The sequence below is a fragment of the Megachile rotundata genome, chromosome 2 (genome assembly GCF_050947335.1).
Source record: "Megachile rotundata isolate GNS110a chromosome 2, iyMegRotu1, whole genome shotgun sequence".
NCBI classification, from domain to species: domain Eukaryota; kingdom Metazoa; phylum Arthropoda; class Insecta; order Hymenoptera; family Megachilidae; genus Megachile; species Megachile rotundata.
The window spans coordinates 5,972,152-5,984,708 of record NC_134984.1 but is presented as its reverse complement, the minus strand read 5'-3'; positions in this window follow the sequence as shown (position 1 = coordinate 5,984,708).

Below are 12,557 nucleotides of genomic sequence, written 5' to 3'. Positions count from 1 at the left end.
TGACGGAAAACTTTAGTTTTCGTGATAGTAGCGAATAGCTATTGTTATTATTATTAGTGGAACGCCCCGTGCTATGCACGGGAAAGACAAGAAAGGGCAATTACAATGCACTGTACCAAAACACTAACTAAGCTTTGCCGCTTTGACACGCAACTTATGCAGCAAGATGAGTTCACGTTGACGTTGGTGTATTATTCCCATTGCTTGGTACAGTCTCCCTACCGTTCTAACAAACATTTTTTTTATTTTTTAGTTGCAAAGGATTATTTTTTCTATGCATGTTCGGCGGTTTTTCCTAGGTGGGTGGTCCGATCGGAACAAAGCCTTTCGCATCTTGTAGAGTCTGACTCCCCATTGGTACCGTTACAAAAATTTTTTCATTTTTTAATTGAAAAGGATTATTGTTGCAAAAAAAATTGAAAAACGAACATCCATGTTGTCTTTTACTTAATTATGCTCATGGCATTTACGCAGACAAAAAAAAAAGCCCAGAAGAACTGTCTCACAGTATCCCATACAATTCTCCCCATTCCACTAAAAAGCGTGAAATAAAATAATTTTCAGAAAAAAAATATACCGACTTCGAAATGCACTAAAAAGTATAAAATAATTTCTATTTCCTAATGAAGTAATTTCTATTTCATTCAATCATGCAATTACGTAACAGATATGAATGAAACCTATTTACTCGTTAGGTAGTATATTAAATACATTTCAACTTTTTCGGAGGCGGCGCAAAATTAAAAATACTTCAGTAAACGTTGCTGCCAATAACCAGTAATTGTGGTATGGCGTATTGGAAATTAATAAATCCTGAGAAAGAATACGTACCATTATAGATATATCTGGTAATATACGTAAATGTAACGACTGCATCTTCATTTCGCAACGTTTATGATATAAATGAAATTGAATTGACTTCATTCGCATGTGGAAGCCATGGATCTAAGAATCTATAAACTGAGCCCACGACGCGGGAATTACCAAATTTGCGGCAAATGGGCTCTATCTTCCGTCGATCGAGTCTTTCCGACGCATACTCTATGAATCTAGCCCTTTGCGGACTACCGCCGCATATATGCGTTCTGCGTAAATAATCAAATTGGCCGAAGAACTCATATATGCGTTCTGCGAAAACAACTGATAGAGCCGAGAAACGCGTACATGTGTGCATGCACGTAAATCTGTGCATGTATATATAATATGTCCAGAATATGACTTGGAATGCTATGAACGAAAACCGCGTTTAGGCAGAAATATACGCCGGCAATTTTTAATGACTATCGCGGCAGGAGCTCGGCCCCACGGTACGGTTCACTTCGAACCGTCCCGTTCGCAAAGGGCTGGATAGACCATAGTTACATTCTATACGCACTAACACCTACTTCGCGGCGTGCTGCCGAGTTATATGTATAGAAAAAGAAATAGCTATACAAGCGTTGCCTATGTTCGGCTGTCCAAAGGTTGACATGTTCAAGAAAAGCTTTTAATTTTGCGCCGCCTCTGAAAAGGTTGAAATGTATTTAATATACTACCTAACGAGTAAATAGGTTTCATTCATATCTGTTACGTAATTGCATGATTGAATGAAATAGAAATTACTTCATTAGGAAATAGAAATTATTTTATACTTTTTAGTGCATTTCGAAGTCGGTATATTTTTTTTCTGAAAATTATTTTATTATTATACCAAAGATTGTACCAACGTAATACTTATGCTAGACACATGCAATGAAAAATTCATGAACTGATGAAACTAAATTCTCTTATACGCTTTGCAATTCCAATTCGTATCAAAGTCCTTTAAAACAATACATTAGGATCACATGACCAACATCACAACAAAATGTACCAAAGCATAAAAAACCACATTCTCACTAAAGTATAGTATATTGTAACAAACTCGTAAGATCCTTTTGGAAAAAAGTGTAAGCAGTACAAACAAAAATTAACCATTTTCTTGCTCAAAGGATTTGTTGTCACTTTTGTAGATCTTCATGACCAAAAAAAAACAGTGATTGAAGCTTATATGGCAACTTTAGAAGACTTAATAGCCTCACATTACCATACAAGCATTCAATACTCCACATCCAAGACTTCATTTATAGACTAGACAAAATGACAATATTTACAACCCTGGATTTAGAAGAAGTATCACCGCATTCAGGTTGCATTAAAAGACTGGCAAAAAGCAACCATAATAATTGCATTCGGTATTTTCAAATATAATGTAATAACTTTTGGCCTAAGAAATGCTGCACAGTCTTTTTGAAGATTTATTGACAATAAGAAATGCTGCACAGAAACAAACCTCTCTAACTAAATATTTAGAGGGTGCTAAAAAATGCGATAAACGGTCTATCAAATGGATAACTGATGTGGAAAATTGGTGAATGCACCTTTGCTGGCACATCCCAAAATTAATACACTACTTTTCATTACAGATGCTTCTGGCTTAACAAGTGGAGCTGCGCTCCATCAAAAAGTTAATGAAACATGAAAATCCTTTAACTCTCATCTAAAGAACAATAGTATAGCACCTACAACAGGAAGTTTACTAATATTTTTAAGGCAATAAAACATTTCAAACATTTTATCAAAGGATGCTACTTTATTATTTAGACAGACTACAAACCACTTATGTACAATTTCCTTGAAAGATCTGACAAAGCTGCACTGAGACAACTATGAGGAATTCATTATGTCGGACAGTTTACTACAGACATTATGCATATTATAAAATCTTCCAATGAAGTTGCTGATGCTTTGTTGTAATTGCAAATACATGATCAACATATCAATTGTGTTGAACACCCAGCAACCATCCAATGAACAAAAAACTGACTCAGAATTGATTCAATTACTGCAGGGTAATATATTGCTACACCTAAAACAGTTAAGACTAGACGATACAGAAGAAACTATTTACTGTGAAGTATTGAATGAACAACATTAACCATATGTATCAGCAACATTGACAAAACAAATGTTCAACAGTATGTATTACCCTTTATACCACAGTAGTTGGATAACTAACAATAACAATCTAACCATTGACAAACTTGCCTGACTCAAAATAAATAAGAATATCGTACAATGCACTAGGATCTGCATTCCTTGACAACACAGTAAAATCACCAAGTATGTAGTAAATCCTAACCACTGTGTGATTGTTTCAAAAGAGAGATTTAAACATATGTACATTGACATTATTAAGTGCTTTATCATTGATAGATAGCTACAAGTATTGCTTGACATTGATCGATAACTTCTGTAGGTGACCTGAGACAATCCCAATTCAGAACATATCAGCTAACACAGTGGCTGTAAATTTCTGTGCCTTCTGGATAACAGGATTGGAAGCCCTAACCACAATAACTATGCTCAAAATCTGAAGGAGCAGATTCAAGACTCTTACCAATTTAATAGAATGCAAATGTATACATACTATAGCATATCGTTCAAATGGTGTAGTAGAAAGATAACACAGATAGCGTCAATAATGTACAATAAAAAAAGCAATTCGGTTACAATTCTTCCAACCGTGTTACTCGAATTGCGATGCACTTTTAAAAAGGATGTTAGCTCAATAGTAGTGTATATTGAATACATTTTAAGTGACATCCATCAGTGCTTTCGACACACCGGTTAAAACTTGTGTTTATAGGAATTCATAAATTGACTAACCTGCCAAAAATATACACGAGGATAACTTTGTCTATTTACCGGAACAAGCTTGGCGGGAACACAGACTAGAGACAGAACCAGAGGCGACACTCCCTGTCGGCATCTTTCGTCTCTCGAAAACGTTGTCCCTTTTGTTGTGTAACGCGAGCGTACTGGTTATCATCCTGAATATAGTCAGTGTAGTATGGCGACATGGCCATGAGAATATTTACAGAGCGTGTCTGTATTTTGTTATATCGATGACCATAAATTAAAAGAGCGAAGTTTGAATCATCTGAGCGTGCGATTATGTACAATAGGCAAAGCTTATATTGTTAAAGCCACTCGACGTGGGTATTTATGCTAGGAAAAGTTTGGAAATCCAGAGAATAAACTTAGCTTCACTTCGAATGTTTGTAGGGATTAATTTATTAGGGACCGTATCGAATTCGTTGTTTTCGACTAATAAGGGACATCACCAAGGTGTTACACGCCGATTTTAATGAAATTGACATATGTGGTAGCTTTCGAAAAATCATTTGACACGTATTTTTTTATATCTGCCAACATCCATGTTGAGGGGGTGAAAACAGCCTTCAAAGTTCGGGGTTGAAAACACATATTCCTTAATATCTCGGAAACTAGAGGGTGTAGGAAGGTGAATTTTTTTTAAAATTGTGTAGTTTTAAGTCAGGAATTTAGGTAGTGACAAAAATTTCGGAAGAAATTATTTATTTAAATAATATATTAAAAAATTGGACTTTTTTTCAATTTTTCACCCTAAATGTAGTTCGATTTTTTTGCAGATTTATGTACGAAAAATATGCATCAAAATAGGGGATACGTGTTTTTGGAATTTTTTGTTTATTGCAATTTAGCAATAGTTATTACATATACATTTTTTTCTTACCTTTTACGGAGAAATGAATGGAGATTTGTTTCCGAAGAGGGTGAGTCCTTTTTATACGATAATTTGTCACGTTTTTAACAATATCAGATGTTTATTGTTCCATCGGTAGCCAGGGAAGGTCCAGCGGGCAGGTATAAATCCGCCGCGGTACCAGTCGTCGCTGTACGGAACACAAGTTTCTGTGGCCAATAAAACTTTTAGCCGCAGGTATAAGTTTATCTACTTGACTTTTAATAATTTGAACGGAAATGTTCCTTGTTTAAATGATTCGGTATCTCTGAAAAGAGCTGGAGATTTGAGCAGTGCGCTGCTGTTCTTTCTTGGTTTTTTATACGTTGCTAAAGTGGAAGTGGGAAATTTCAGAAATTTGTATTGGTCGTCGTAAACCGAACAAGGGTAAGTAAGTAAATTATTCCAAAATATACTGTTGCAGGAAAGTGGGTATAAATAAATATATGGTAATTGTATTATTATTGTTTCCCTTTTTGAACATTTGTAAAATTTATTTTTTATAAGTATGAATGTTAATCTTATTAATGTTATAAACATTTTAATGAAAATATTTATCTCTAATAAGCAGGAAGAACACATAAATCGAAACAAAGTTAAACTAGCACAAAGCATAACAGATGCAATTGACACGTATAAAGAATAGGCATATGCAGATATAGAAATGCAACGAGAGGTTATATTTAATGACTTGACTTATCTCTAAATTTTGCCTATTTTTGCGAATTAAGAGGACATGGAACCACCTTCTACATAAAAACCTGCCAATATTTTTTTGATCCATGTGAACCAGAAAATACTGTTTTGCTTCTTGATTCATAGAAAAGACATAGTGAGAAGTTACGACGATCAATCCCTAGGTAAGAAACAGTGTAAGAAACAGGAAATATTAAAAATGCCAAAAAATACCATACCGTTTATTCAACCATTTGACGCTAACAGGTTTCGAAGTTGAAAAAATTTTGTTCGAAAAATTTCTAATCCTTTAATTTTATTGAATTTAGATACAAATTTATTTACAAAAGACAATGTGTAACAACCCTGGAACCTAAGTTCAGTTTATTACAAGCGCTGAAAGGTAAAGAGCGGCTTTTACCTCTAAACGACTCGATTTCTACAAATTAAGATTGTGGGATTCGTGTGGTGCGCGGTTAAGGATTGAAATCCAAAGATCAATATCTTTCAACAATTAAATTTATTCAATAAGAAATGAAACTATCATCTACAATAACAACAAAATAAGAGAAATACATAAATTATAAATGATTAATTGGAATAGAGAAACTAAATAGATCTTGAAATAATAATAGTAATAGAATTTGGTAAATTAAACAATATGTAATTGATAATTGTGAATTTAACGATATGAAACTCGCTATTTAATACTTTATATTGGACCGTATCTGAATCAGGTCTCTGATAAAGCAAACTTCGCATTCGTGATATTAACTAAATTTGATGCACGATTTTTGTGTTCGACGCTATAATCTAAGAGCAATTCGGTATCTAGATTTGTATAAATGAAATTCTATAAAGTTAATAATGTTAGCGCTTTGTAATCTACCGCCGCGAGGAATTCGACCTAAGTGAAATTTTCTAAACGCACCTAAATACGCTTTCGCAAAAATTAGACAGATTGAAACTACTATCTAACGCAGTGTAGTCGACTACAGAAAACGCCAAAGTGAGAACAGTATTCTTTTAGTAATTCAAGTTACCAAAAATTATCTGAATCTAATAACTTATTTCTTCGGAACAGTTACTCTTTATCATCTGACTCGACAACTAACTGTTCATGCCCCTTTTTGTCAAAGCGCACACTGACACCCAAAACCAGATCGCTTAATTGGGGAGCCTGTTGTTCACTGGCTACTAAACGACCCAACGATCCAGAGTTAGATGAACACTATACGTCCGACAGGGTAGCAAATCAAACTTGACTCTAATTATGAAATCGTAATTGCTAGACTGCCCTCGCTGGCACGTCAGCAATTTGACTAAAATCAAGTACGAGTAGCTGTGGGCTTTTCGCTCGATGTCTTAATCTTTTCTGGCGCAAAGTATCGCACTCTCCTGACGGAGTTCCGGTTACAAGATCGCTTAAACGGGGAGCCTGTTGTTCACTGGCTACTAAACGACCCAGCGACCAAGTACCCGAATGGCAAACACCCGCTTGACCAGTCAAGGCTTAAGAATCTGTTGGCCCTTTAACAGCGAAAACTGTTCCTTATCAGAGAGTTGTGACTAGCTCGATTTCGAAGACTGTTCTCCCCCGAGACGAGTTTCGCTCGCCCTTTTATACTCGCAGGTCCGCAGAATTCCTGGAATTTCTGTGACGTCAGAATATCTAAATTTCATATAATTTCGTTATTATACATTAATTATAAAATTGAACAGTTTAATTATATTTTAAATATCGCTCTCTAATTTCTGACTAACAGTTCGGTATTAAAATAATAGTGTGACGGTGTTTTAGCGAAAAATGTATTTCCTATCCTTTTCTAATTAGTTACGCACGAGTTCTACGAGAATCAAATCTGTTCCGATTTACAGTTTTTCTTTTGTTGAAGGAGATAATTCTGGTTTCGGATATTAATAGTTCAGTATTAATTAATTTTACATATATATATAAATTGATTTAGTTAATTTAATTAATTTAATATCTGATAACGTCGTAGATAGAAACAAGAGAGAGACAGGGACTAGTATCTCTGTCCTTTTCTTGGATCAACGCTGGTCTCAAGGATTTCGGCGAGTATCGCGGCGCATAAACACATCATAGCGCAACGGAAATTCTTATACAAATTATTTATTAGAAAAATATAATAAAATAACATCTTATCTTGTTTTAATTATTTCAACTCAATATTCAATTCTTTTATAGAAAATATTACCTACTCTAAATCAAAATTATAAGATAATTAATATAAATGATAATATATATATATATATTATATTGATTATCGATCGTCGAGTCGGATAGGATCGATAGTCGATACGTAACCTATTGTCGGTAATTCGGCGATCACTGTCGATAATTGGGTATTCTAATCGATGGATAGAAGATTGTCGCGATGATGCCGGTAGAAAGAAAAAGGGTTTCCCCAGGGACGTTACAAATGTAATAAAAATCGATAAAACTAAAGTTGAATGCTTGCTTCTGAAGATTATGCTATATAGTGTGCACAATAATGAAATTCAATGAAGAAATTCATTATTAAAAGTCAAATAAATAAACGTATACTTTCGGCTAAAAGTTTCATTGGCCATAGAAACCCATGTTCCGTATAGCGACGACAGGTACCGCGGCGGATTTATACCTGTTCGCTGGACCTTCCCTGACTACCGATGAAACAATAAACATCTGATATTGTTCAATTGTTAAAAACGTGACAAATTATCGTATAAAAAGAGCTCACCCTCTTCGAAAACAAATCTCAATTGATTTCTCCGTAAAAGATAAGAGAAAATTGTATATGTAATAATTATTGCTAAATTGCAATAAACAAAAAATTCCAAAAACACGTATCCCCTATTTTGATCCATATTTTTAGTATACAAAGCTGCAAAAAAATCGAACTGCATTTAGGGTGAAAAATTGAAAAAAATGTGCATTTTTTTAATATATTATTTAAATAAATAATTTCTCCCGAAATTTTTGTCACTACCTAAATTCCTGACTTAAAACTACACAATTTTAAAAAAAATTCACCTTCCTACACCCTCTACTTTCCGAGATATTAAAGAAAATGTGTTTTCAATCCCGAACTTTGAGGGCTATTTTCACCCCCTCAACATGGATGTTCGCAGATATAAAAAAATACGTGTCAAATGATTTTTCGAAAGCTACCACATATGTCAATTTCATTAAAATCGGCGTGTAACACCTTGGTGATGTCCCTTGTAAGTCGCATACAGTTCTTGAAAGTTTCAAGATCTTCTACGAATATCCTGTCTTTTCATGCACTCGAAGAGGGTCGTAAATTTTCGCCTAGTACAAGGACTTTGTTTTCGCGTTCTCTGGATCCCACGCTTTCTCTAAGCACATGTACGATGTTACGTTCCCGCGTCTTGGCGGAGCCTCCACCACCACGCGGCTGAGGGTGGACCACAGGCAGGAGAAGGAGCCCACATCGGACGGGGGTGGACTCCTCCACCATTGCACAAGGGATGATCCTGAGGGAGGATCCAGGATCCAGCGAGGAAGGGGCATCAATCTGCATCACCCGAAGATCTCCTCCGCCAAGCGCAGAACGATGAGACTAATTTTGTATTTCATACGTAAAATTTGGCAGCATACAACACTTTAAAATGCTTGTACAAACGAGTAGAAGATTTAAATCTAATTTCGCAAGAATCTCTAAGAATTTGGAATATATTTATAATAAATTTTCAGTATATTACTGATATTATCTTTTGAGGTATTTGCATCAATTTGACGACGTTGAAAAGTTGAAAAAGAAAAGAATATACAAAAATTATTGCTCTAGAAATTTGAAGAATATATATTACGGAAATGATTAGTGTAAATAACTTATGAGAAAAAGAGAAACTATATACCACAACAAATGAAGGATAAGTGTATTACAGAGATATGGCAAAATATTTATTACAAATAAATTACTGGTTAATATGCAGATTTAAACTATTCGTTTCGACCACCCTTCTTCTACACTATGCACATGCACCCCCTGATTTTTTTGATTTGGGCATTTAAATTGGTTGTGCCCTACAATCCGAAATTAAGGAGATTTTTAGTGTTCCTTGCACAAACATTTTCCCATTATTAAAACAAAAAATTGTTGAAAGAGCACAAAATGAGCTGGTGAGTGAAGCCAGACAGAAAAGAGGGGTATATTTTAACAACTACTACTCAGTGAACAATTCCAAGCCTTGGTTCCATAACAAAAATCTTTCAAGACACTTAACAGTTTAAATCAACAGAGCAAGATCAAATCATTTTAATCTGAAAATATCGTTGAGGAAGATCAATGTTGTGCAGGACACTAAGTGTCAATGTGGACATCCTATTGAAGATATTGACCATGTGCTGTGGGATTGCACCTTTATTCAACAGCACAGGAAAGAGATATTACAAAGATTAAAGTCCTGCAAGCTTTTTTTACCATACAAGATAAGAAATTTCTGAATTAAACCTAATATTACAGTTTTGAAAATTATTGATGGATTCTATAATTCCGTTCCAATTCTATAATTGGATAGTTAAGTAGGACAATGATTAATATTAGTATGTACATAGTTAGATTAGAAGAGATTTGGCAAGGCTTTTAGCACCTCTTACTGGTATTGTGTAGAAAGCCCCTTATGCTAAATAGGTATTCCATAACTAGTATGAGAACCGAAAGGGGGTGGTAGACTGGACGATTCTGAACAACTTTTTCCTTTGCTAACATAATGTTTAGAGCTTCATTTTTGAATTAACTAAAAACTCTCGCCAATGACAGTAACGATACTGCGTCGGTATAGCATCAGTATAGTAGAAAGTTGTTAGATGAAGGCTAATCTAATAATAAATAGAAAAATTTGAATTATTGTTGAGTTATCATCCATTTATAAATTAGAAATAATAAAATTAGTTCTACATGTTTAATTATTATTATATTTATTAAGCAAAAAAATACAAACTAATGAATTCTTCATTAATCAAAACCAAATTAATCAAAATTTTTCCGAGATATTACAAGAAAATTGGAAGAATTACTAGTCCTGATAGCAATTTGCAGGGGAGCTTCAAATATGTATAATAGTTAAATTGAGGGTAATATTAATCCCTGTTTTATATCGGTACATAAAGTCAGCTTGGTATTAATTTTATAACTTGAAATATCTTTTGATAACAAAATCGTTATTTTGTTAATAGTTAGTTAAAAATGAGACGTCGTTGCGAAAGCATTAAGAATATTTGTCATTGAACTTTTCCATTAGTTAATTAATTTGTAATTAGAATTTAAAGTTTAGTGCTTATGAATTAAAAAAGTTAATTTAATTAATTTAAATTATAAAGGGAAGACAAATTTTGTAAATAAAATTGTTAATTAAAATATACGTCCCAGATAAATACAAAGTAATTTTTTGAATAATTGGTGAGTGTCAATGAAACATATATACCTTATTGTACGGAAACTTAATTATTATGTTCCGATAGTTCTGTACTTGACTGTTAGATGGTACTAGCAATGCTGTTTTGAGACAATGCACACGAAAATTAGAAATTTTAAAATGTATCTGAGAATATAATTTCTAAAATATTTTCAATTTTTTAAATTAATTATTTCACAATGAATTACTGTTTTTATAAGTTTCTTTTACGTACAATATTCTCTCCGTAAGCGTGAGAATGATCTGTACCGTATGAATAAGAGTTTTATCCTCAAAACTGTGGGCATCCCCCTCGCAATCAGTCAAGCATTAAACGCGATCGGTTACCAAGTCGACAAGGATCGAAAATCAATGAAACAAACTAATATAAGCAATGGGATCATTTCATGCCAAATCGATCACTTTTGTACCTCACCATCTGCGATTTTCCTCTAATCAAAATATGTTGTAATCATATTCTTTGAAAGGGTATAGCCAGATAAGGTAGTCAAATGTGCCCTTGAGTCGAATTAGAAACCCAACTCGTCAGTTGGTAGCATATCCAAAAAAAACATCTCACACCAAGTTTCAACCCCCTATCTCATCCGTGGGGGTAGTAAAAAGGAAAAAACGAAATTCCGGTTTTTGGCCTTTTTTGCCTATTTAATTTCGTACAAAAATTCTGAAAAAATTCTGAAAAATTCTAAAACATTGAGGTCCAGGTAGCGCATATTATAGAATTTTTTTAGATTTTTTGATCGCAAATTGTAGTCGTGAAAAATCAAAAACCGAAAAAAAATCTGAAAAAATGCGATTTTTTAGTGAAGATGTCGGAGCACTACTTTTATATTAATGTGGTAGTTAGATATTAGTACAACTATTATTCCCTAATTTTTTTAGATTTTTCGGTGAGGTGCGCCGTAGTTAAAAAAATCAAAAACCGATTTTTTTTGCTTTGAATTTTTATGTCATTTTCCCATAAAAGATACATTAAGTAATTTTAAGAGGATTCACGTTCACACAATTGATTTATGGATTACAACAATGAAATTGACTTAATTAATTAGTTTTATGGCACGTTCTTTATATACTTAAATGTTAAATGGATCTGTAATAAAATCCTCTACACTTTTTGTCATTATACAAAAATGAGTAAATTGTAAAATAAGGTTATGACAAATTTTTTGTTATAAACAAATTGTATTTTGCAAAATTCGTTAACATCCTGTTATTATACGCAGGAAACTATACAACTTTCCTATTAGAAGTTTTAATGTATCTCGTATGGTTTTCGAGATAGCCAAAAGGGGTCGAAACTTTAAGGGCTTGTTTTACCCCTTAAACCCGCGTCTCAGCCGATAAAAAAAATACGTGTCCCTTATTTTTACCTGCTTAACAAACCTACGAAGTTTCATCAAAATCGGAAGGGACACTTGCGTGCCTTTCCTTGTAAGTCTGAATAGAATTTTATTCAATTTTTTCGTGAAATAGAATTATATTAAACTTAATATTGGCGTAGAAATGTATGGAACGTTCTTCCAAGATTGAATTACATAGAATTTGATGCCACATTATTATTATATGGCATTCCTATTGTTCAAATTACATAGACTCCCAATTTTAAATGGAATCATGTTATACACACTTTTCAAGTATAATTATACAGTACACACTTAGAAATAAAATTGTACAGAATTATGTTTTAAATAAGACTCCATTCAGCTTTTTCTTGAAATAATACTTTGTGAGTACGAACCATCGAAATGATTCTATCCTGTTATCGTTTTCAGTTACCTATCTTTTCTACATAATATTTAGCTGTTGTTGAATATCAATTCATAATTCATCTCATTTTAATTCATAAGTAAAAATG